The 27,191-nt window shown below is 40.3% G+C and overlaps 1 protein-coding gene across 4 annotated transcripts in view; it reads right to left on the reverse strand.

The window, feature by feature from the left end:
• The window catches only part of nlgn3a (neuroligin 3a), a 131,886-nt gene extending 107,917 nt beyond the window's left edge, over positions 1–23,969 (reverse strand). For all 4 annotated transcript variants that reach the window (XM_034232602.1, XM_034232600.1, XM_034232601.1 and 1 more), the window contains exon 1: positions 23,658–23,969. The gene's annotated coding sequence lies outside the window, so the exon portion shown is untranslated. The remainder of the gene's footprint in view (positions 1–23,657) is intronic.
• Positions 23,970–27,191: the final 3,222 nt, after the last annotated feature.

Here is a 27,191-nt window from a genome sequence, read left to right on the forward strand (position 1 = left end):
CTCCACTTCCATCAATAAAACCTATTTACAGTATATCAGTGACAAAATATTGGAAACACCTGTCAGTATAATGCTATAAAATGAAATAGCCCCGCAAACTACAGCAAAATGACCGTTAAGTTGAATAAACACCTCTCCAAAACAGTTTCAACTAAAACTGAACATTAAAGAGTTGCAAAGTGAGAGAAGCTTTTTCAGGCGCCCCTGGTGCTGGAATTTCTCCCACAGCTAATATCACTTTACTCACATTTAGAGCTCTTCTATAGCGCGGATCAGCATGAAATGCTCCTGCTTAAATGATCAATAAATAACATTAAGAACAGGACATATCTGGCTCTTAGATAAAAGGTCTTGAATACATCCCTGGATACATTCAAACTTGGAGAGATGTTAATTATGGCTACCGAGGTGAATTCGAGCAACAAACATCAGTTCACTAGATTATATTACGTTAGGGATTCGACTAACAGGGGGGCCCGAATGGGCCTACCTGGAGGGGGAGGGGCGAATGCATGGGGTTAATCCCGACGGTTGGTTTAAGCTTAAGGCATTTTAGACTGCATAAATTAGCCTAGCGGCTAACAACCTGTTCTTTACACACAGCTCTTCTAATATTAGTTGATTTAAGTAACTGCATCTCCTGACAGAATACCGCGGGTACATTTCAGAATGCCTGCATGCACAGGTACAAGTTTAAAACATGTCGCACTGTTGGAGGAGCCTGTGACCTAAGTTTTTCATTGCCATTATCTACACTGTAGCTAATGTGCAAATGACAATAAAGCCTTGAATTGAAAACATGAATGGGGCAAAGCCTGCGAGCTAGTTCAGGCAGTCAACTCGAGCACTTATGCTGCATTCATACCTAACGCCCCTTGCCACTCTACAACCAACCAAACAGAGTCTCCTTAATATGCCGCTCTATTTAACCTGCCAGATCTCTCTCTATGCATTGCTTGCTGCTGCTTTGCTGCAGCTACCTCTACGTCGCTGCTGCTTGCCTGCCCCACCACCAGCTTCCACCCCAGCTTCCACCTGTAGGCTCGTTGTTAGTTATTTAATCATCACTCATCGTGCTATGTATATATATGTGGAGTGATGAGGCCCGAGCCTAGACGCCAAACTCAACTATATGCTGCTTCTAATAAACATGTTAAAGAAACACGGGAGTTGTCTGACTGAAATTAGGTAATACCTTTTTCAAGGAGGTGGGGGCTCTGGGGTTGGGGGTTAAAATTGCACTTCTGGTGGTTTATATTCACAGGTATAGCAATAGCATAGTATTGAACTTGTGATTGTGACTGGGCTCTTCGCCATGGCAACCGCTGCCCAGTTTTGAGACCTGTCGTCTGAAGGAAATTATGTGGAAAACATGATTTCTCAGAAACTACAACTAATAACAATGGATAATGGATAAAATAATAGAAAATAGTTAGACATCGAAGAGAGAGAAAATGGTGGGAAAGACTTTAGGCGAATTAGTAAACAAATAACACTGAAGAAGGTGTTGGATGACCTTTGTCTAAATGTCCTCTTAAAATAATGTTCAACTTGAATTGAAATTAATACAATTAATAATCAACACTGATTCCTTTAACAGAGAAATGTGACTTCCCAAGAAAAGTTTCCAAAAGGGCACCTTATTATTCACCATGGATACACGACTTTCAATTTCCAGTACGACTGAGGCCAGATATGTTTAGATCTGCAAACACAGCAGCAGAATAAGTGCGATAACACTAATTCTTGTCGAGATAAAATACATCAGGTCAACATTTTTAATCAGGACGTAGCAAGGACATAGGACAGTGTGATGGAGTGTGTGTGTTTAGAGGACACACAGCACAGAGGACTTCATCAGTCTCCCCTCCAACAGCATCTCAGAGGTCCTCTCGGCTCTGATCTCTCTACCTGCTGAAGCACTGCCAAGGGAGGAACAGAAAGAGACAGATTGCATGAGTTCTCCCTCATCATCCCAGAAATATTGATCGTCTCATCACCGTGGCCTTGCTGCACATAATAAATACAACTGTGCCGGTGATGTGGGCGGGGGGAGGATAGAGGGGCGCTGAGCTGAGTCTAAGGAAGGTTATTAGCCCTTAATGCAAGACGGCACTCCACGAGTAAAAGCCGTTAAACGCCATCCTCCACAATTCTTTGGCTCCTGATTAACAGGAAATGTTCATTTCTGCCAGTCCCATCCTACTTCATCAATATTCAAAAGCACCCCGACAGTACAACACGTGAGTTGTCCCCATGCAGATTCTGTATTTAGAAGAAAATACAGAGACTTTATTCCTCTTTATTTTGGTCGGAGCCCACAGCCGTGTAAGCTTAGTGTAGAAGACCCTTTGTTCTTTTACAGTGGAGAGATCTCTGCATTGCAATACAAGTATGAGCACAGAGCCAAATGTACTCCTACGCCCCAACATCCCTTAGAGAGAGGCTGAATGGACTCTGTTAAAAAAGGAACCAATAAAAGTTCTCAGTAGATGGAGTTTCTGACTCTCTCACCGCTCTGTTATTAGACTGCAACAAAGGCATTCACAAAGCTGCATTAGTCCTCCGGAACATCTAACTTCAAATGAAGTGAGCCATCCTGACCTGAGAGAGTGTAATCACTGATTACAAATGCTTCTGGTGCTGTTACATTTTAACAAAGGCTGAAAGTGCCATTATAGGAACGATAAGAGACAGGCAACAAGACAGGAAGCAGAAACCTATGTACTTGGGTGGTTACCTCAGCTGAACTCATTAAAATGTGAGAGGCAACGACATAACTTAATTTAGTGTCTTCACGTTCAATTTGTGTTCCAGAAAGTCTAAATCGGTGCTCCATTTTGAGACAAGCTTAGCTTACGTTAGGATTGCTCCCTGCCTCCTACTTGTCAATAACTCGGTAGATATATCTGTAAATTGTCCGCTCACACATGTTTATTCCTAAATAGGCAAACATGAAATTCAACACAGAGAAATCAATAAGGAATGTACATACTGCACGTCTCCTCTCACCGGCACGCTCCGCATACAAGCTCCCTGCCTTGACAAACAACAGTCCGCCATATTAAATCAAGGAGATTGGCATGTTTCAGAAACAGCATTCATAAAATGTCAAAAGCAAACTGGGACTTCATACGGCTCCAGCTGGGAACCAGTGCTACTATACAGTAACAGTGAGGGATGAGGGCCCATACTTCCGCTCCTTTGCTTTTTCCATCAGACACAGAGCCTGTGCAGTCATTATTACTTAGGAGATTTGGCATTAAATCAAGGACAAAGACACAGCACATTCTGACTGCTAATCACCGCGGAGATGCTGACATATTTCTAAAGAAACGAAAGGGAGATGGTGAGGAATGAAGGCGCCGCTGCTGTGGACGCCTGCTAAGCCGTGTCTCCACTCCTTCTCCTGGCTGCTGGATAAAGGCTGCCTTGAGTATCATTACCAGCCAAACAGCCAAGGAAACACGGAGGGGTGAGCTTGGCAGGCCAAATAAAGACAGATTCCAGGTGAGTACATGTTGAGATGAATCGTGCGGCTACACAGCAAATAAATAATGGCCATTCTGTTAAATGCTGACGGTGCTTGAAACAACTGTTTGCTCTTGGTGACTAAAATGACAGATTTGATCTAGAAGTCCTAAAGCTGCAGGTTGAGGCAGTCGGCCTGTCCCTACATCTATATTGCCTCTTTTTCTCTTGACTGGTTGTGCATCTCTAAGAATGTCAGATACGATTTAGGCATTGATACGATATGTGAAACAATATGTTGGAGAATAGGGATATTAATCAAAGCAAACTGACTCAATTAGACGGAAAAGCACTAGGGAGCGTACTTATTTCTTTTTTAAATTGATAAATAAAGAAATTTCCCCAACAGTTCATCATCCTAACTCTTATTGATCCACTGCAGAGTCCCACTAGACAGTCCTACTGAAAAAACTCAAAGTAGCAAATCACTCAAGTAGCCCACAGGGATTCTTTGAGAAGAGAAGCTAGTATTGGGTCTGTCTCTAATTTTGCTGTATGTAAACACATTAGGGCTTACACATGGTATACTTATTATCCACCCTCCAACAGATGCCAATTGCAGGGCGGGATCTGATCTCGGGACAAAGTGTTTTGTGTGCGATTCCTATCACCCTGCCAACACAGCTCTAAAGTGCTGCTAACGAAAGAGGTAAAAGCGGTCTTTGTGATGTCTTCAAGAAACAACGTCAAATCATTTACCACAAACAAGGGAAGTCTAATTAAAATAGGACACTTGTGTTTATTCTACTCATTTCAAATAATCCAGTACAGACCATTTCCCATTGGATATCTAGGCGGCTTGGCTCAGGAGGTAGAGAGGACTTCTGGTCTAGTCAGAAGATTCTGCTGGGGGTATCCTTAAAGAAAGACAATGAACCCCTAACCATTAGCGAGGAGCAGGTGGGCACCTTGCATTGCAGCCTCTTCCATCAGTGTATGAATGAGTGTGTGGCTGTTGGCTTGTGTTGTTAAGGGTTTTAATTGGTCTGTAGATAAATAAATGCAGTCTACTTACCGTTTGCACATATTGTTGCATTTTATTGAACTCAGCACTGGTTTGGTCGGTAAAATATCCCAGTAAAATGTGAGGGATGGGTTGACATGGAATGATATCCAACTGACCTTCCCATAAGCCTCAGATGTACTTAGTTTTAAGTGCTTCAGTTAATGTTAGTATGTTGAACAGTGCAGCATTATTTCATTGTAAGCATGTGGATTTTTCAGCATTCAGCTCAAAGCACCGCTGTGTAAGTACAGCCACAGAAAGCTACCTACTGTAAATGGCTGTACACTCTTAGTGTTATCATCTTCAACACCAATTTCACATGAGTATTGCTCAGAGTCAAAGAGAAGAAGAGTGGACCAGATTTTGCTTCAATGTGTTTCATTTCAGCATCATGACTGGGTAAATATCCAAAGAGCATTTTCATCAGGCATATTATTACAAAATGTCAGTGAATCAGATATTCAATGTTTGCATTATTAACGCAGATACCTTTCTGAATGTAGTTGGTCATATCATCACACATCTACGAAAGTGATACACATTTGATCGGACTTGGTGAGAACATGTGAAAAGTGATTGAATTCCTAGAGAGGATACACTTGAGCATACCAAGGAGAATTCAGCAGATATTTCAGGCTGCTGCTCTCATCTCCTTCACTGTGAGGACAGCACGTATAACATGGCAGCACTAACATCAATTTCTGGCTTACAGTTGAAAGGAGGATGGATTTTTAGCCTTCTGGGATGCATCCCTAATAAAGATCCAGGCAAGTGCAAGGATCCTGAACAGCGCTGGCATGGCTCTACGTATTTCAAGCAAATCAAAGTTTATTACAATCACTTCAAATGCGATTTGCTGTGTATTACTCGTGATGTAATGTTACAGCAGGAGTAACAAAATGTTGCTTTCCATGGACTTCACCGCCAGTTGATAGGAGTTACTACGTGAGAAGAGAACTCACTTAACATTAATATTGATTGGTGTTTGAAATTAATGAGAGTATGAATTTTGGATGAATCCCTATTTCCAATTTGATCTCTGTATTGAATGCTTAAAGCATGTCTTTTTTTAAGTAATTTGTTTAACACTATGCAGCACATTGAACATAATACAAGCCATACCAAATAATTGACAGGGATGGGAGTGGGGGAAACATTTCTCTCTTTTTTCTACACTTGACAAACATATAGAGTTGAACTGTGAGTTAATTGAGGTCTGGCTGGTAATTACAACAGGGAGTTGATCTCTCACAATCAGAGCTCTAAGTTCACTGGCACTGCATTATAAAATCTTAGATGGATCGGCTCCTATGGCTAGTATTGACCTTTCTACTCTGGGTTAAGGAGACCATGTAGTCGTCCTTGGCCTGAATAATCATTTGTAGAGCTTGTATCAAATGCAGATATGCAACTAAGAGTAAAGCCCACTGCAGAGCAACTATTTTCACAGAATAAAAGAGTTCCCCCAGGCCTGAGGAATGGTTTTAATGATAACGTGATTGACATCGTCATTGCAGCATACAATATACATCTAAAACTGGATGTGCGTAATTTACAAAGCAGTAATTTCTACAATTTGGTGGATATGTCCTGCTTAGGATAGAGAAAATGCAGTATTGCGGTTTTAATATGCTGCCCATCCACCAACACCCCATCACATAAGCTAAAACACAAACAGAAGTATCCTCATAAACCATACAAAGCCAGTCCTTTGAAGAACTGATCATCCTGAGGACAACACTTAGCTATGCACCATTTCAAAAGCAGTGAAGCCCTGCACTGAGTGCATGTAATTCACCACTTTCATCCACTGCATTTTGAATTATGTTTCTGCAGACAATGATTACAAATTCAGAACAACTTGTCCAGAATAATGTAACATTAATTTATTTTTTATTTTATTGTTTTACAATAAAGCGCTGTTGGCTCTTCACTGTGAAATGTAAAAGCTTTGGGCATTTGTGTGTGTGTATTATGTACTGTTAATATGTTGAGAAAATAAATCTGTTCATGGCCTCATGAGCAAAATAACAGCTTTAATTTAAGGTAACTAGGCTGCAGTTCTTAGGGAAAATTGAAAGATCAGCTTTATCAGTAGGTGTGAAAGGGCTCCAAAGAATAATACATTTACCAAGCGGAGACATGACCCAGATGCTGCCTGTAAAATTAATGAGCTAACAATGCATTAGGTGCGTTAGCATTTGCAGCAGTTACTGTAATGTGCAAACCCAGAGACATTCCACATTTAGGTAAAACATGTTGTTAGACTGCTAGTCTTAGGGAATTCATTAATCCGATCTGATTTATAAGTATCACTGAGTGTTGCATCATAGAGAGCAGTTTGTAGCTGCCCATTTCCCTTGAGGCATATGCTTTAAATGGTGCATGTGCTTTACAAACTGTCCTGAATTGTACGCCCTAGAGTCATTAATCGTGATCGATGATCAAATGAGACGTGATGAATTTGGAGAAAATAACATGTTAATGAAGTCGGCAACGCCTAACACATTATTCTGATGTTTCCTTTCAAAGACCCCCAAATACATGGCTTCTTTTCAGAGTGTTCACAAAAGCCAAAAGCACAGTGGTAGACTGATGCTATTGACATGCAAATGTCTAGTTGCAGAGAAGTGAGAGGTGCCAAAGTGTACTGTTGTGTGACAAGCAGGATTTCTGAATACATACTGTAGCTAAAAGCCCAGTTGTACACAAGTGAGCTTGACACGGCAAAACCATCAGCATATATTTTCTTATATGAAACAGGCATAATGGGTTCATGAGCATTATGGTGTTGGCGCTATTTACAGTACAGAGGGAGCACAGGGTTACTGTAGCCTAATGACAGCAGATTAAATGGGGTCTGTCCACTGTACATGATGCCTGGAGTTTTATGGGAGCATAATTAAGTTTGGAATCGACTCGACAGTGATGTGCTTTTAACTAAAGGTCAACAGTAAACAGCGATGTGAGCCACGCTTGATTACTATGTATATCACAACATCAAAAAAGATGCTGCTGCACTAATGAGGGGGTGACCTTCATCTTCAGCGTAAACAAAGACCAAACGAATACATGCCGCGCCACATGGCCTCTATCAGCTATTAATAAGAGGTGAATAGCTCTTTAATATCTATCCACTATATGGCATACAATATTTGACATTTCAGATAAAGGTTTGCTGTGAAATGCCATCTGATCTTGAAAACGAGCTGTATAGTACTTCACAGCATCAGGAAAGCCGTAAAATAGATTTATAAATCTAAAAAAAAATATAATCCTGACTGCTTTCATTTCAACAATTAATAATCCACATAAAAAAAATATGACAATCGGAGATGTTAATGTGGTTTGGAGCATTGACATGTTAATTCATCACATTACAGGCTCATTCCGAGCTACAGCCAGGTGGATTTAGAGGAGATGTGGAGGGATTAGTGAGGTGATATCAATCACCGGAGTTGAACCTCAGGCTATAGGGCTGAAGCTAAATGCTAGGTTTTCCCTTCAGGGAATCTGAAAGCTTTTGAAAAAAGATAGATTCATTAACAATTCAATTTAAGGATATATTCACATTTATCTTTACATGTTTATGGTGTCCAGTTATTTGAATGTGTTGCAGAGCAAATGAAAAGGCTTCATTTGTGTAGCTTGGTTAAAAAAAGAAAGAAACCATCAGAACCATGTCCTCGAGGCAAAGAAAGCAGCTGTTTTCCCTCCAGAGACTCTCCCATTTGTCTGCATAGAAGAGCCGCCGTCTTATTGCTCACTGCATTTACACATTGATATTCTAGATATTATTAGAAAGGCCAAAGACTCCTCCAGACTGTGATGAGCTCCGAGGGACATTTTAAATGACAGCGCCCTTTCTTGAAGAAGTATGTAAACAACAGAGGAGACCAGCGCTGTCTTGTTACCAAATCTGCATTTGTGTAACTGAGGGGCAAGACCGGGAAGACATAATGTGACTTTTCAGATATGAAAGGGGGTGGGAGTGTTTGTGTGAGGGGGTGAGTCAGAGACGTGCCTCAATATCACACATGGAGGAGGGAACATGTCCCCTGACAACAGTCCTTTGGGTTCGCCCTGGCAGATATGTCTACTCTCCATTCACTATTTCTAATCCTGTCTGAAAGCCTATCTTGAATGTCAAGCTTCTTCCTAAATTGGCTCGTGTTCTTAGTGATTGATTAAAGTTCTGTAACCCAGCTTTATCAGACCGCCCTGAACTCTGTATTTCTGCCAAATCTATTAGGTAATGCATCTTTTGTTATTGCACCGGTTTCTCTTTTTTTCCCCGCCCGTCTTTAGGAAACGCACAGATCCATTTACTATGATACAGAGTACAGCGTCGTACCTGGCTCTGTGATAGCACAGCCAGGCAGCCTACAGATCAAACAGGAGAGCAGCCTTAAGCTCACAACAGATTGTGGCAAATGTGGCATCGTAATTCAGTGCAGCATTATTCAGTGAAATTGGCTCAATTTATCAAGAAAGTCCAAAACAGTGTGCACAGTGATGCCCTTAATACACATTTCATAATCCCTAATTCCTCCTTTTTTAGTGCTTGACGGATGCCATGGTGGTACCAGAAACACGACTATGTCCCGTGACATTGAGCTAACAATATGGCTATAATTCATGAGTTCTAATGCTTCACTATCCCCCATGCCATTGCACACAGAGGAGAGGAGAGGAGAGGAGAGAGGAGAGGTTGCCCTGATATTACTGCTGACGCCTGAGTCCTAGACGCTGCACTTAGAGTGTCTCCTGCAGGACATTATTCAAACACACACAGGCACTACAAAGTCCGTGAGACAAGAGTAGGCCACTACGGTATCGAACACACACACCCTATGAAGCTGAGGGTACTCAAGGTCATTTAGCAAGGCACCACGTACAGGATGTCAACACTTCTAAAAATCCATTATATTTGATCAACAGCATAATGTATATACATTGTGTTGAATTTCAGCACTGAATGTATTGGGATGAAAAGACCCTCTGAACACAGAACTCTGGGAATGAATTAAAATCCAATTTGTGTATTTTAAACAGAGAATACCACATTAATGACTGAATGCTTAGAAGTAGGCCATGTCCAAACACTGCAGGCAAATTCGGCCTTGGGTTGTCTGTACTTCCTCAAAAACTGCACACAGCACGCACTGTGAGCTACTACTGTATCTCTCTTCCTTTACTCTGCCTACTTTGAAGCAAATGCGCCTAGAGCAATCACAACACATACTGTAGATACTGTATATGTACTCAAACTCCTTGCATGCAAGCAGACTTTCACATGAAGAACGATTTCTGAATCAATTTTGCTGTTGTGAAACAACTTCTCTCATCTACTTTTTTTCAACATTCCCCCTAATGTCTTTGTTGGTGGAGCAGCTATAAACATCCTGCCTGTTCCATGTTTCATTAGCAACCTGAGGGGAAAAAAGGGTTTTCCTCTAACATCTGGATGTTAGCTACCTTGAGTGATAAGTCATATCAGATTGGATCCTGCTACATCAAATGCAACTTGAGGGCGCATTATTTATTCAGTTGGCTGCTGACATCCAAACCATGCCCTAAACGGTGACACTTTGAAAAACTATTCCTCTGTGCCTGAACTGTGCAGATACAAGTGCTACTACCGGGCTTGCAGAGGGGAGAGAGTTTATGTTCATTTTACCAGGCATGAACGCAGATGAGAAGGAACAACAAGGCCATTGTTGTTCGCGAGCTGAAGAGCCTTGGAGCTTCTGCGAGGAGCAAACACAACTGCTGTAAAATTTCATGTGACTACAAGGCCTCCCTGCTATTTTCATAGCCACTAAAAGCAAAGCCCTCAGAGCCAGAGCAGCACATGAGCACTTACCAATATTCATCTCTGTAGTGAACAGAAAGCCTGGCTAGCATAAATACTGGCCTGTGTAGGTGTGTCTCATTTTGAGTTTATGTGTGTGGGTGATTTGTATTGTACATTTTCATGTTTTATGAGTTGCCAGTGAAAAAATATAAATCAGGAACATTTTTTACTCGAATGAAATCCGGATTTTTATGCAAAGCCGGCCGTATGACAGTGGCAAATTGCAATGCTTTAAGTTTTCAGGAGGAAAAGCATTTGTTAAGACACATTCCTTTTTCTATCTCAGCGCTACACTTCTACTTTTGAATTATTTAAAAGGCATCTGTATACGGTTAACACACCCTTGGGTTGACCTTAAGAAAGTCATAATGGTGAAGATTGCACTCTGACTCCACAAGCTAGCATTAGCAACTTGGTATGCAGACTTACTCCAAGAAGGAAATCCATATGTGATAGAAACAAAGCAAATGTTTTTAGCGGAAGAGGAGTGCTGCCTTTGTGCAGGATTAAGTGCTTTAGATCTAATGATGAGAAAGGGTCTGTTTTTTATTTGTTTCCAAACAGGCATTTTGCTCTTGATAGAATAGCGGCTGTGTTCCGTCTCCGGGGGGTAGACATGCTCATCAAAGACCGGGCTTTGTCAAACAATCCATAAACTCTTAATGCCACATAGTACAAGATACTTGCTAGACAAGTTCAGAGAAGGAGCAAAAATCAATAGGACATTGTATCCCAATTTACAATGTGATTATAGTACATAACATTTAATATCATGTTATAGTTTGTTTCTGAACCATTAAGGGAGAGCTCATGTTTTGGAAAGTTCACCTCTTCAGCTCAGAATTCCTTGGTGGGATTCCCGCTCTTCCTATCAATATCTGTGGCAGTGGCTGCCAGAAGATTTGGTGGCTCTGGATGCCTGGGGCTGTAAATCTGGGCCAGGGGTTGTGTGGGATGCTCAGATAAATGGGTTGGGCTTTGTTTTATTGCAGCACTGCGTGTCTTAACTTTCTGTGTCTACGAGGGATTTAGTACATTTGCTACTGTCCTTGGGCCTCTCTCTGCTACAGCGGCTCTGAGTCGGGTTTGACTCAGCCCTGGTGCCACAAGATTACATAAATATCCTCTATGAGCCATTCAACACTGTATACATGCTCTACTGTTTTGGTCGCTTTTTATCTTTAGCAGCGTTGTGTTTTTGCATGGGTACAGGGTGCAACCCTCAGATTAAAAGGGGAACTGAGGATCTTCATACAACCCAATATGACACGTATTTTCTCACTGTGCTAAACAATTAAACGCAAAGAGTAAACATTTCCTCAATAGAGGACATTATGCCGTCACGTTGTGTGTTCTAAACCTTTGCTAATTGATCGCCTAAAAAATTACTTTATATGTGATGCAGCTGAGGAGCAAAGCATCAATATGGAGTAAAGTGGGCCACCGAGACACAAAGCACAATTATCCCCGAGGAAATATGTCACATTTTCGATGTCTTTTGTGATAAGGTTCCCTGATTCCTCTTCTTTCAAAAAGCAGTGGGATACAAAGGCACAGATATGGCTTATTAGGTCAGTTTTGTATTTCTTTTCACACACTGATCATGGATCTGCTGGATAAATCACATGGGTATCATTAGAATCAACCCCGAGGAGTCTTCGGGTGCAGCTTGCAAGTGTGTGTACGCTGGGTAATGACTTTCCTTTAGCTATTTCTTCAATAGCAAAATCAAGTAAAATAAAGCGCAGCAGCTTGGCAGTCTTGCTGAAATATGTTTTGCAGTTCGGATGCCTTTTGCTCAGTGAAATACACAATGCCTCTTCCTTTCAATAATGTATTACAGAAGTAGACTTGGGAGATATCTTGGTCATACAAATCAAGGAGAGTCTACAATAATGTGAATTCAATATTCTGTTTAGTGGATTGTTATTCTTCAGCAGAAATAGCAAATAACTTCATTCAACACCCCATTAGTTAACATATTACTGGGTGCCAGGCTACCAAATAGTTTGCTTTGGAGTTACAGAAAGGCTTTTGGAGAATTTTAAATGTGTGTGAAGCAGGTTTGGATTCAAAGTGGATGTGATTAAAGAGAATAAGAGATGAGAATGCCAGTAAATTCTGGGGAGTCGGAAAACCTTGAATCATTAAATAATGTTCAGCTTGGCAGGGAGATCTGCCACAATCAGAAATCTTCACATAAAAGAGGGAGTACAAAATACAATTTGGTAGCATTGGTATTCTGGTTGTTGTTTGTGCATCGCTGTAAAAAAAATGGATGGTAAAGCGGTAGTTCTCCACAGCATGAATAAAACAAACTTGACTGGCTTTCTTGAATCCAGAGCTCACTTGTCAAAGACTTATCCAGGCTTACCTTTGTCCAACCTCTTGTTTCCTTTCAATCTCAACTCTTCCTTCTGTCCTTGCTCTTATCCACTCTGATCCCTGCTCCATTCCTGCTGCTCTCAGAGAACCATTTCTATCCAACAGTATCATTGCACTCCTCAGCTTCAGGACTGAACTGCCCACCACTATTATGTCATTCAACACCTGCTAAACCCAGCTAAAATTCATATTGGTTGCAGGCTGAAAAGGACGTATGAGAAGAACTACAACTCTAGGGTCTCTCATCGTAGATCTACCTTCCTGTTAGAGTGACTCAAGAGACAAAACAAGAGTCACTTCACAGGATACCAAAAAAAAATACTGCAAGTTGTATTTAATATGACACACAGTACCTGTAGTCCATGAAGAATATACAGTATATTAATAATCATTGTTCGGATTGCATCCCACATATGTGTTCTACAGATAATATGTGATTAAGGATTTTAAAGCGCAAAACAAATCTGTGCTTCTTAAAGGATCAGAAAGCGCCTGAAGGATCCCTTTAGTCTTCTGTGTTTGCCCGCATCAACAAACTCCCCCAAAAGAAAACTTTTTTCTAGATTAAAGGCAGGAATGAAATAGCAAGCTCCTGCCCTTATCCTTACTTTTTCACTCAAACCATTGTCCTAGTGACCTACAGCCACAAATTCATCAGAGCTGCCATCTTGGGAGAGTGAGCCACAAAGCTATTTTTGTAGTGACCCAGATTTTCAGGTGAATCTGGATCGGTATGTAACATATTAGGTCAAATAAACTCCATTCAGCATGGATTTTAGAGCTCGACATATACTATGAATTTTAAAATGATCAATAAACTAAAATATCTATTTAAGCTCCATGAGCCATGCAATGTGTGCATCTTTCCTTTAAAACCCAATCAATGTCAGAGAAAACTCCCCCTTCTAATTTCCTTTCTTGGTCATTTTTTTCAGATTAATATCAAGTCAATTTCCTGGAGCCTGTTCTTACACAGAGTGATGGAAGAACGCTATAATTGTGGAGGATGGCTCCTTTTGGGAGGAATGTGGGCACAGATGGACCCTGAGTTTGATGGAGGAATTTCTCTGTCCTCAAAGGCTACCAGGAAGTATTGCCAAGCTGGCAAGAGATATAAATAGACCGCAGTCAGGTGCAGGTCTACATGTAAGCACCAAAATAAAGTGATCCCAAAGCAGGTACTATCCTATTTAGGAGGAAGGTTTACAATGTCATAAAGGAACAATAAAAAGCTCCCACACTGTAAAACATGATACTATTCTGGGACTCTGATTAGATGTGCTTGCTTACTATTTAAAGACATTGTTACTCACATATCCCTATTGAGGTTACTGGAGACTTCGAGTACATCAGGACACAGTGGACATCCATCAAAGGGCTAACACACAAAGACATCCACTCACGCTCACATTCAAACCTGCAGGCAGTTCAGAGTCTCCAGTCAACCTGATTTGCATGTATGTGGAGTGTTTGAGTAAATGTGAGCAGCAGTAAAGATTGTGTAACTACCACTGAAGACACAGAGGACATGTTTTCACTATTATTTTGGGGAAGTTGGGATTTTACTCCTCAAATCATACTGCTTTTTAAGTGTACTCTTGCATCGTGTTTATTCTAAAAATGGATTGAACTAAAAGCTCAAACCAAGGGATTTAGTATTTTTCCGGCAGAGTTGTATCTCTGGCATTGGGGAGAAGGTGTTAAAGCTACAGTTTACAAACAATCAAATGAAAGAAGAAAATGCAGGAGAAAATCATTATTCATTTTTTGAGGGCGCCAGTCAATCGTTTCTAAGGAGGCAGGGGTTGCAGTGCGATCATTTGGACTCATTGCCTCAGTTTATCTAAAAGTCTGGCTACAGCCCCGAGTACAAAAACAACATAGTCCAAAGAGAGGCCAACCAAAGGCATTAATATGCAATGCTTTACATAAATTACATGCATTATACCAACCCAGTCTCATGGCATTTCGTGTTCACCAACACGATTTTTAATCTATTGATTCGTGTTCACCAACACGATTTGCCCCTTTTTTTCGTGTTGCACAGCACGATTTTAAAAGCAATGTATTTCTACTGCCTGCAGCACGTCTTTTTCTCCGGTCGGGTCGAGGAAGACCGGAAGCTGTGTGGTTCATAAAAACATGTTCTTACTAAATATCAAGCCACAGTTATTGCTTTTATTTGAAATCGTATAATTTCGGACTTTTGTTGCCGTCTGTGAGGAAAATAAATGGGGCTCAGAGCCTCAGAATACTGAAATCTGTATTTTTGAAATCTTTTTTTCCTTCTAATTTGTTATTCTTTTCAAAATAACACACTGTTATTTACTCACCAATAACACACAATTATCCTTGCTTTTATTTATTGGTTTAATTCCATAATCTCGGGCTTTTTTGGCGTCCGTCAGGAACTGAATTTCAAAATAAAAATAACCGGAAACAGACGTAGGCATTTCGAGCGATTACCCAAGATCCTCAGCTATGGTTTTAAGCTCGCTTATTGGATGTTTTAGCCGCAATGCATGCTGGGATTTGGTGTTTATATGATATGAAATCCGGAAAACATTTTAAAAGAATAAAATAATACTTAATTCCGAGCGCTCTTGCTTTTCTCTTTGAAAGTCATCACATAACGGCATTGTAATACACGGTTCGGCTGCATTGTATATTACAGATCTGCCGTAGTTCTTTATTTATAGAGCCCTGATGAGAAGACCTTTGGAAAAACTGAGAAAATGCCGCCGAAACTGAATACTTGACGTGGATCATAAATATATTCAACAATTAAACAACATCTTCAATTTCTCTTCACACAATACGTCTCCTTGCAGTATCAACACTAATTCGGCTGACTTTTACATTTGATCTAATTCACAGATAGGTTATATTTACACCATAACGGTGCACAGCTGATATAAAAGGACTGTAATTTTTAAAGATATTACCGATTTTCTTTGAATGTAAGAATGTAAATACTGAGTCTGAAATAGTATAGCAATATGCTGTAAAATTATGTGAAAGCATGAATAAAACTACACATCTTCAGATGTTGTACGAAAACACAAGTGTCCTACACTAATAATACAAAGTTATTATGGCTGTGTGTACCTTGTGTGCACCTCCTAGTGGTTAAAGCACGTTATTGAATTATTGTGTTTTATTTGATTAAAAAAATATTAAGAGTACATACTTTCATAGGGGGAAAGTATAAATATAGAATATAAAAAATCAAGAAGATACTATAAGTGATCTCAACAATAAAACAGTTTAGTGCAGGATGTACAAAGGTATTAATAGGAGGAGGTGCAAAACAGAAAAACGAATTAACCTTTATTTAAAACATTAAATAACAGATTAAGGTCTTCTTTTAAATAAGAAAAACACTTTGGGGGTATCTATCTACAGATAAATATTAATCCTGACAAAGTACTTAACGTCTAATGTATTGCTTTCCTGCAATGTTAACTATGTTGAAGCACTTATTTTAACTGATATTATACATATTAATTATACTCTTATGTATGTAGATAGAATAAGAAATGTGCAGAATATGACAGTTTAATGGTGGAGGTACACACATATTGATAGATGTCTTGTAATGCACTGTTGAGGAACCTGTGACCCAAGTTTTTCATTCATTGCATAACTACACCGTAGTTGTGTATATGATATGTCAATAAACCTTTGAAAATCTTGAAATCTTGAAAGGGATGTGCAAAATAGCCATAATATACAGTCTTTAATTAACTATTAATAGAGAATAACGAGTAATGAATATACTTTATTACTCGTTTCCATTCATGTCAATTGCAGATAAATGTTTAGTCTTCTCAAGCACCAACTATCAAATATCTCTCCTGATTGTTGGCACTTGACAATCACCTTACCTGAATTTTACTCAGGTGTAACTAAAGTCTGATTTAAGGGTTGTTTATATTTCACATAATTAATCAGAATCTGCAAAGTAACTCAAATAAATGCAGTGGAGTAAAAATACCAGGTTAACCTCTGAATTGTAGTGGAGTATAATTACAAAGTAACAATGAGCTGTCATGTGGGTATTAATGCTGCGCATTATGGACACAAGCGATTTTCACCCATTTATTAATTATATGTTTTACATTTGATAACACCAATGTGTTTAATACTGGCAACTTCTAATTGTGGGAAAAACAAAAACGTTCAGTAGAGACGTCCCATAGAACATTTTGCGAAACACAATAGCCAGCATGTCTGGGGGGGCGTTCGATTCCAGTTTTGGATAGTCTGGCGTGGTTTCATTCCATTTCACACAGCTGTTTGATGCTCTGCGTAACCTTACGGGGACTGTAGTCCTAAACGATAGCTGGGGATTATGGGTAGTGTAGTGTCTTCGGCCATCCTAAACTCAGACATTTTGACAATCGCAATGATGCTCGAAATGTCCCTTATAGGCCTACGTCTGTTTCCGGTTATTTTTATTTTGAAATTCAGTTCCTGACGGACGCCAAAAAAGCCAGAGATTATGGAATTAAACCAATAAATAAAAGCAAGGATAATTGTGTGTTATTGGTGAGTAAATAACAGTGTGTTATTTTGAAAAGAATAAAGAATTAGAAGGAAAAAATATTTAAAAATACAGATTTCAGTATTCTGAGGCTCTGAGCCCCATTTATTTTCCTCACAGACGGCAAAAAAAGTCCGAAATTATACGATTTAAAATAAAAGCAATAATTGTGGCTTGATATTGAGTAAGAACATGTTTTTATGAACCACACAGCTTCCGGTCTCCCACGACCCGACCGGAGAAAAAGACGTGCTGCAGGCAGTAGAAATACATTGCTTTTAAAATCGTGCTGTGCAACACGAAAAAAAAGGGGCAAATCGTGTTGGTGAACACGAATCAATAGATTAAAAATCGTGTTGGTGAACACGAAATGCCATGAGACTGGGTTGATTATACACAATACGTTTTCATTCGGTCTCCTGAGTAGTCAAAATAGTGATCTAAAAATATAAAAGCTAAAACAGTAATCTCAGTCAGCCATATATTTGAACATCTGTGGCTAATGCCTTCTCTGTGTACTGTCCCAAATACAGGTCAAAAGAGCAGCGGAGAGTCTGCCTTAAGACATATCTTTTAAAAGGGATACAAATAAAAGGCTTTTACAATATTTACAACTTGCCTTGAGAAAGCAAGAAAGATAAAGCAGCATGACACAGACGCTGGAGTCAATGTCAGCACTAATTTGGCTACATTTAGTATCTAAATCACAAGTCTCCAATAATATGAGTGTGTAAGTGTGTGTGTTTGTGTGAAATATGAAGTTAATATACAAAAGAGTATAAAACAACTGTAGTTCAAGAGTCTCAAGAGTATAGAGTATACAATGGTTACCCAGTTTCAGTAAGAGTTTCTGCATGTGTGTATTTGAGTGTGTGTGTGTGTGTGTGTGTGTGTGTGTGTGTGTGTGTGTGTGTGTGTGTGTGTGTGTGTGTGTGTGTGTTGTGTGTGTGTGTGTGTGTGTGTGTGTGTGTGTGTGTGTGTGTGTGTGTGTGTGTGTGTGTGTGTGTGTGTGTGGTCTAGCATTACTATACTTGTGGAGACCTAAATCTGTTTACATAGTCACGTGTGGGGACTGGCTTCCCTTATGGTGACACATTGGAGGTCCCCATGAGGGGAATCATTCATTTTAGGGTGAAGACTTGGTTAGGTTTAGGATTAGGGTTAGGGTAAGGGTTAGGGTTAAGCATGTGTTGGTTGTGGTTAAGGTTAGGATAAGTCTCCAGGAAATGCATGTAAGTCAATGTAATGTCCCCTGAAGTGATGTATACATGGTATGTGTGTGTGTGTGTGTGTGTGTGTGTGTGTGTGTGTGTGTGTGTGTGTGTGTGGGAGAGTGAGGAAAGATCTCTATTAATCTCTTGCATTACTGCAGTCATTTCCACTCTCTTCATCACCAGCAGCATGTGCTCTGTGAGATTTAAAATATTTAAATCTGTAATCTGTCAGCATTATGAGGTTAACACACACACACACACACACACACACACGCACACACATACTCACACACACCCGCAAGACTGGTGTCCTATCAGTCACCATGCTTTCCACTTCACGTGGCCCCACATACATCACAGGGACCTGACACTGCCTTTTTTTCTGTAGCTCAGTCTGGGAAAGACTCTGACAGACCAGTGTCTGTAATTCTCCAGCAGCCATACTGCGATGCTGCTGGACCCTAGAGAACATTTACGGGAAATGCACGCTGCTGAAAAAAAACAAAAAAAACAAGCTGTGGCAGTGCGATGCGCGAGGAAGCCTCTAATTGTTTCCCCAGTGTATGTGACCCAGTGACTCTGGAGCAGTTCTTACTTGTTCTTTTACTACGGTTAAACCAGCATTCATTATTGATTTGGTGGCACACACTGTTACACAACACGGTCTTATGAGTGGGCCTAAGTGTTCTGTCAGTTTGGTGCGTATGCATTTGAGCCTCACTAATACAGCCTATTTCACCTTTCTTATACATAGTGCCTTATTTTCCTAAAACTCTGAATTAATAACCAAGAATAAATACATTGAATGGGATTAAAGCTTGAACGACAGTGACCCATATATGAATATTAGGTTGATGGAAGACACTCCAACGTAGCCCATTTAGCCAGCTCCATGTCATGTCTTCATACGACAGGCTTTTACTAAGCTCCTTAAGAGCCGGCCCCAGGGGGATCTATGGGAAGCTGGAGGTACTGACTCAGGCCTTATCTTCACTAATTTACCCCATGAATTAGACGGGCCCTTGCTTCTGTGTCCTGCCAGACCCACACAGTACTCACTTATGTTAAGAAAAATGAGGAGAGAACGGGGCTTAGCGATGACTTCATTGGATAAGAAACCAGGGAATTGACAGGGGGGCACACTCTGCCACATCAACTTTACCTGGACAGTAACATTCATCCCAGGGATTTTAAAATGTTGATTCCCTGTCACTTGTCTGTCTAATCTCAGGGTGGATTAAGAGGAATAAAATGCAATTTGATTCATATGGATTAAGGTAGACTTTTTAAAAACAAACAGGCAGGGTTTCACCCTGTCAGCCACAAAGTACAGTAAGGACAGAGTGACTGCTTCTTTGTTCCTCTCAGACTTGCCTTAAATTCTCTTTGACAGATCATTTAAAATTCAAATGAGCTGGCAAGCTGCAGATGTGGACTTTTAGAGGACAAAAAGTGTGGGGCTTCAGAAATCTATACACACATTTGAGAGTTATTTGTTGTGTCATGTCATACCACATGTGCAAGTAGACTGTGCAAACCACAGTCCTAGTCTGGAAGAAAGTGTGACACTTTGACAAAGTTAAATCAATGGGATGTAAACAAACTTGCATGCACTGCTTCACAGGATTGAATCCTGTACACCAGAGTTAAGAAAGGTCATTCATGTTGTTCGCATGTGCCACATGAATGAAATGAACTGAGCTTCATCCCAAGCTAAGCTTATGTAAGTTTAAAGTACAGATTTGCATCCGAGAGCCGCTCTCCCTATCATCGCAGCCTCCCGCCCCCTCCTCTCCCTGCCTCTCTCCATGTAATGCATTTTTTAAAAGTCTCCTTTTCAAAAGGAAAACAATCGAAAATTGCTCCTCACTTCTGCCGCTTATTCGATTAGGTCCATGATTTTTACTCAGCAGGCTCTGTCCGCTGTCTGTGATTATTGAGTGTGAATTTTATGATTAATAAATAAATAATGAATAGATAACTTCTGGCAGACAGTGAGTGGAGACATACTGTGTGACATCTGCTTTGTAGTTAGAATGGTGAAGAGAATCCTGTTCACTAAGCAGACATTGGTCTTTGGCAGGGAAACCTGTTAGTCAGGGGAGATGTTGTTGGGCCATGAACAATGTAAAATCTCTGTTAAATATGTTATGTGCAGTAGACTTGAGGCGTATCTTTGTGCCTCAGGCCAAAACCATTTTGTTAGTCAAACAAAGACTCCTTCATCTTTTCACAGATTTAACAAATTCGTCTTATTCATTATTAAAACTAATATGACACAAGTGTATCGAGTGGATGTCACTGGTTTCAAGTAATACTTTAAGAAAACAATCAGGATGTTTTTCGGTAATTTCGTGACAAAACGTGTGATTTAATGACGATGAAAGCTCATCCTCCTGAGCAAATATGAAGAGACAAGTTTATCCTCCTTCATTAGTCACCACATATCTGTGGATAGTCAGATTCTGAGAGAGCTTAGCCACGCCATGATACAAATTTACTTCGGTATAAATTACTTTGTTGCTTTAACCCGACAGTTTTTAGAGCCATTGTTTAGCCGAATAAGAAAACAGAAGTACTTTAAATCATGTATGATTTAAGTGCTTATCCCCACTCTTGCAAAAAGAGAAAAAAAGATAGATGAAAGGCTCTGTATATGTTTGTTTTATATGACATTTTTATAGTGTGTCTTAAGACCATCCTTCATCAAGGCCATGCAATTCTGAATCTCGTTTGCTTGGTAATGTAGACTAAACCTATATGCATTAAATCCAAATATTACACAACTGTCTTTTTTGTGTGTGTATGACATTGCCAAGTAGGGAAAACAGTGCTAGAGCAATGACAGGCTTTTCTTGCGGTGTGGGATAGGCAGCGATAGGACATATTTTCAGAAGGTCAGAAGGTATCCATTTGGGAAATTATTCAACTCCTGCTCCTGCTGCTCCAAGACAACACGTCAAACACAATGAAGAATATTAGAAAACACAAATAACCTTCCTCAGTCTTTCTCATATGTGCAACAACACACCTCTGCATATACACACAGGAGCACACACTTGCACACGCGCTCCAACACGCACAAGCGCTAGCACACCTTCCATCCAAGCGTCTGAGCAATAACGAGAAAATGCGGGGAAAGAAACTCAAGGCTAAGAACAAGAGGCCTCTCGTCCATGTTAAGTCAGGCCAAGGTGTACTCAGGTGTATTCACTTTAGGTCAGAACGAAGCCTCGCTGACCTTTGCAGCAGACAGGGAGTCTCATGGAGGTTTTCTTGAGCAGTTCTGAGACTCACAGGATAAACAATAGACTCGTGCTGCACTTTGAAATGTTGTGTGTTTGAGTGTTTGGGCTTGTCAGTGATCACGTGTTGACCTCCTCTCTAGGTCCTAGGTCCTAGGTCCAAAATGTCCAGCTAATGAACACATTCAGCAAGCAGCTCGGTAATTATACTCCAACAGCTGAAACACCAAAGCTCGGTTTTTAGCAGCCATGATTGTCACAAGCACAAACCCAGATTTTGTTTAAGCAAAGAATATAAGGAATGGATAATAAAACAGCAGGGCACTTGAAGAATAGCACTTTGCTGGACTGGAATACAAACTCTGAAAGGCCATAGAGAGAATTCACAAGCAGCAGCAACAGCAGCAGCAGCATGCATAATCCTGCACATGATACTGAAGGCACACATACAATATAAATGAATGCAATTTGCTTGCAAATCAAATTCCAAAGGGTGCTAATCAAATTTCATAGGGTGGTTCTTAAATGCGTGCAACAACAACATGTGAATTCAATGAGTCTGAGTTATTATCGCCCATTAAGAGCTTCTTTCATCAATAGTGTGGTGTGCATGCCAAATAAAAAAACTGGATCATTTCCCAAACGCAGGGACACATAGCGTACTTAATCAATCACCATGACAACTCTTGCTTGACATTTTCGCTCCCTCTTTCCATTTTTTGGGATTCAACTCTCAGTTAATTATTCTCTCTTCTATTGACTATAACAACACTTATTTTCCCATGTGTCAGGAATTCTAAGATTTGAAGAAGGCACATGGGGGCCTGCATGATCAATATACTCCGTTTTTACACAAGCAGTGTGTGCATGTGTTTTTTACAGCTGTCATGGGAATTATAAAGATGGCAAAGTAAGGCTACTCACTAGAATGTAGCAGACATCACACAACTCAAGATCAATGATGAAGAGGGCCTACATTTATGCTGCAGCCTCAGAAATAATTACAGTGATCAGTAGGCATGGAAATATGCATATAATAAAAGATCATATACACTCTGTGTCACTCTAAATTAGAAAGAAGTGTGCACTATCATTATAGCTGCTAGACAAATACTAAATATACAACTTATTAGCAAAACTTAAAAAATAATAATAGGAAAATCGGAACCCCCAGGTACGCTTGTGGCGGACCATCCTGCTCCATCACCACAACAGATGGAGGTAGCCTGCTGCAAATTAGTGCCAGATCGCACTCGCGTTATGCAAACAAACATCTTTAGATCTGATGTCATCCTGGGCGATTTGATTCTTTACTTCTTCGTTTGATTCCCCCTAAACTTTAGAGCTTACATTTTAATTTGCCTAAAGCAAGCCACCGGGCTATTTCATTTGCGTTAAAAGGGAGAGGGAAGGAGAGAGAGCCTGGCTGCGCGTCACTGCTCCATCACGCACACAAGATATATTCATGCCCAAGTAACAAGTGCTCTGATCAATTATCGCATGTGTTTTACTCCCTGCATTAACGTGTGCAGCGGGGTGTTTGCACATCTTACGTATGGCAGAGTGGGTAAAAGACACAGTTACCCTGCACCCACATTTCTGCCTCTAATGAGCCTCGGTTTAGTCCGTTCAAGTCACACAAATCTAAATGCGTTTTGGAAGTGTACGTGCCTTGTGCCGGTGTACTGCGCTTCGTCGATGTAGCTTAAAACAAAAATACCTGTTATCATATTTAAGTAATAATTAAAAACAAAACTGGTATAATTGTAATCCAAGTATCCCGGTGCCCCTGCATCTAACTCTCTCACTACGCACGCAGCCTTCAGGTTTTTACCCCCAAATGCTCATCAAGTAGTATCATAAAATGACTCACCTGCCTTGTCGAGATGTGGATCCCCCCATGCCTTGCTTTTCAGAAAATAAAAAGCCGGGACAATGTTCCACAGCTTCGGGGTCTTCTTCACTTGCAGTCGGGTATACTCCAAATATCCGTACAGTCTGCGCACTGCTTAGCTTTTTCAGGGAATGACCTTCCTGTGAAGCGGTACCGTCTTTCAATATCCTCACTCCAGTCTTATTTCACTGCATTTGTCCCGTGTTGTTGTTGTTTTTTCAGCGGAAAGCTCTCCTTCTAGTCCTGGTGCGTTTTGATGCTTTTGCCAAGACACTCCGGCTCAACACGAGCTTCGCGGGAGCGCGCGGCGCGTTCTCGGCTGGGCATTCGGGAGCGCCGATTGGAGATGGAGAGGAGAGTTACTAAGGTAACCAAGGGCACACGCATGATACATGAAAAGGAGCAGAGGATTTATGCCTCCAAACTATGAGCTGCCGTCTTTGACAGGTCATCAAAATAGGCTTTTTCATGTGAGGGCCCTTCTTCACTGTTTCTCACACACTATTAAAAGGCATGCTTCCTTCTAGTGCAGCTGCGTCCATTTTTACATTTGCGTTTTAGAAAATGCACCTCTAAATCAACCTTCAATTCTAGCCTACTTAAAATATGCTAAAACAACATAATCTTAAGATCACACAATTGGTCTTTTATGAGGTTGGAGAAAATTAATGAATGAAGAGGTGATGCAAAAGTTCCTTAAACGCTGAATAGGTTAGAAGCTAAACTAAATAGGTTTTATTTGCAGGGATGCGCTTGATCCTGCAATTCTCACTCAATAAATTACCTCAAGGCTATTAAAGCTAATTCCAAACCTTTATTTGATTTCCACAGTAGTAATTGTGAGCCAATAAATAAATGCAAGAAAAACAAGGGCTGAAAACTTTAAACAATCAACTCTTCTTTGAAGAAGATTTAAAACGGAGGTGAGAGAAAATATATTTCAATTTAAATTAATTACAGTATTTTGTGAGGGATAATCAGGGATTTTATACATTTGATCAAATGATATTTAAGCTTATAAAAGCCTATTCACTCGACTGAAATGTCATACATTAATGTAGTGTGGTTGCCTGTGTGTGTCGACAACAGATGCTGAGTGCCATTCATCAGGCTTTGTAACAGTTCAGCCACACCCCCATAATAAACCTTATTTTTCTGAGAAGTGTTCTATAATTACAGCTGACATTCCTTAAAGCCCCTGTCACACTGTCCCGAAATTGACACCCGATGGACACACGAATATGGAATTGTGAATTTCGCACGAAGATGGCCCCGAACCACACACGAAGGCAACATTTACATTACATTTAAGACATACAACTGCCACGAAAGTAACAAAAACAATTATGTTATAGTACTATGATAGTGTACTGATATCTTCAGGCTTCTTTTCTTTACTTTCTCCATCTTTATATGTAGAAGATATTACGTTTTCTCCGTCATGTTGTTGTTTCCATAGCAACAACAACTTCCTGTCAACTCGCCTTCAAAATAATATATTATATCCTTTTCAGTTTCACAGAACACAAATTGGGTTATTTACATAATATGTTTACATGATTTTGTTGTGCAATAAAACAACCCGATGGACACACGATAAAGGAAATGTTCAAATTCGGCTGTGATCGTATAGCAACATCGGGCCATTCGTGAGGGCATCTAAGCCATCGTATGACCGCCGGTGGAGTTTCTCAGGCTCCGGCAGCAACTTCGTGAGCGGCAACTTCGTAAGGCACTCGTGAGGGCATCTTGTCAAATCGTGTCATCTTCGTGTTATCATCGGTGCATTCATCCTCACTCTGATCGGGGCGAATGCCCCGATGGCACCGATGATAACAAGATGCCCTCACGATGGCCTTACGAAGGGCAACATTGACACACAAATTCAACACGAAAATGAACCTTCGCAAGGTCCTTCGGCAATTTTTTGGTATGCCAAAGATTTTGCCACCGCTCACGAAGTTGCTGCCGGAGCCTGAGAAACTCCACCGGCGGTCATACGAAGGCTTAAGATGCCCTCACGAATGGCCCGATGTTGCTACGATCACAGCCGAATTTGAACATTTCCTTTATCGTGTGTCCATCGGGTTGTTTTATTGCACAACAAAATCATGTAAACATATTATGTAAATAACCCAATTTGTGTTCTGTGAAACTAAAAAGGATATAATATATTATTTTGAAGGACAGTTGACAGGAAGTTGTTGTTGTTATGGAAACAACATTACGGAGAAAACGTAATATTTTCTACATATAACGACGGATAAAGCAGAGCCGTATAATAGAAGAGTTATGACATCTCCGTTCACTCCAATGGACCACTTTTTTACAGCAATGGCGGATTGTGGAGCCTCTCAATCGTTCCCCGGAAGTTAGCGCCAAGGCGAGCAGAGCGGTAGAGTTGCAGCATAATAACCGTTCGTGACGGACTTTTAAAGGTAAGAAGAAGTTTAAAGATTTATATTGCGGATATTATCAGTACATCTGATTCAAATGAACATGTGTATTAAAGGATGTCAGTGGATTATCCCTAAATCTACTGATTTACATTAACGTTTACAGATAACAGATCAAGCTAGGATACCGAAGCAAGTTAGCAACAGACGTTGAACAACCTTTTAATTGTAAATTCCGTTCTCTTAATGTCATTTGGTCCAACGTTGTTGAATTAGAGAAGAGGGGCTTCTAAACGGGATTGTATGCGGGGGTGGAGGGAGTTAAATATTAGATAAATATAACTTTGGTGCGTGTAAGAGTGAGTGTTTTTAGCAGAGCCATATTAGGCTTGTTTGAGACGCGTTGCGGCTCGCCTCGAAAGTAGACGAGAGTAGCCGATCGCAGCCGGGGGAGGTCTCAAAAAGCTCGCCTGAAGTCGGACAGCTACGAGTCGGCTTCTTCTTCTTCATCTTCTTCTTCGCCTTCTTCTTCTTCTTCTCTCGGTTATTTGGCGGATTGCAAACAACTTTAAGGTGCATACCGCCACCTCCGGAGTCGGCTTGACTCGGTTTGCATTTATAAAGAATGCACACATGTGTTTAATCGTTAATGTCAGATATGTACTAAGTAAATACATTTGTTCCTGCTCAAGATTAGATTCAACTTTATTGTTATTGCACATATTACAGGTACTGAGACAACGAAATGCAGTTTAGCTTCTAACCAGGTGCAACAAGCAGTAAAATGAAAAGTAATGTACACAATAGACAGAATAAAATATAGAATGAATTGAATGATGAATAAACAGTGAGGGGTATGAATACACTAGATATCAGCCTGTGAACAGTATGAACAGTGTGTATGAATATGCTAAGATATATAAAGTATGAAAGCGGTAAGCAGTGCAAGTATAGTATAAAATATATGGATATTAATTTCATTATGATAAACATTGTGGAACAATGATGAAAAATGTGAATGGATGTGGCGACGTAAAACTGACAAAACAACAAACTTTTGCCGAGCCAATTGGAGAGTTTCATCACCAGCACGTGGTAAAAACCACCAATGAGCGCT

The sequence above is a fragment of the Gymnodraco acuticeps genome, unplaced genomic scaffold, assembly GCF_902827175.1.
Source record: "Gymnodraco acuticeps unplaced genomic scaffold, fGymAcu1.1, whole genome shotgun sequence".
In the NCBI taxonomy this organism is placed as follows: domain Eukaryota; kingdom Metazoa; phylum Chordata; class Actinopteri; order Perciformes; family Bathydraconidae; genus Gymnodraco; species Gymnodraco acuticeps.